Raw genomic sequence first — 612 nt, 5'->3', positions numbered from 1 at the left:
TAATTTTAGTTTCTTGCTTTCCCTATTTTTTCAAGATTTTTGGAGAATAAAAGTTTCCGAGACGATTTCGGGTCGTTTTATCGAGTTTTCGCCCAGTTTTTGAGTTCTATAACTCAGAATCGAATTCCGATTTCCCCATTTGCTTTGAAATATTATTTCTAATCAAAATAGACATAAAGTTTGTCCGTAAATCATCTCCAGATATTTTTCACCTTGAAATTCAAGTTTCGACGTTTCTGGCAAATGTCATAAATCGGGAGATTGTATATTTCCATACGAAATTATCCGAAAATGTTCGGACACGATGTTTATCGGGAAATTGCATCATATCAATAATGTTGGATGTCATCATTTCCTTAGCTACTTGCTTGTTACACAAGTAATGCAAAAGCTTCCAAAAGCCCCTAAATCACTCAACAAATCCTCTCACTCCACCACCATTAGACACATTATCTATACTAGTCTAAATCTACTTACTTTGCATTAAAATTTCTGATTTTATGAGGGTGAGGCTCTCCTATAAATACCCCACCCATTCTCTCATTTTTACACTAAATTCTCTCATTTCCGTGGTGCTTCTGCACCTTGCCTTTAAAAAAAAAGGTAGCCTTT

This window comes from Lupinus angustifolius, chromosome LG07 (genome assembly GCF_001865875.1).
Source record: "Lupinus angustifolius cultivar Tanjil chromosome LG07, LupAngTanjil_v1.0, whole genome shotgun sequence".
Taxonomy (NCBI): Eukaryota; Viridiplantae; Streptophyta; class Magnoliopsida; order Fabales; family Fabaceae; genus Lupinus; species Lupinus angustifolius.
The sequence above is the reverse complement of the archived record's forward strand: the minus strand, read 5'-3'. Positions refer to the sequence as shown.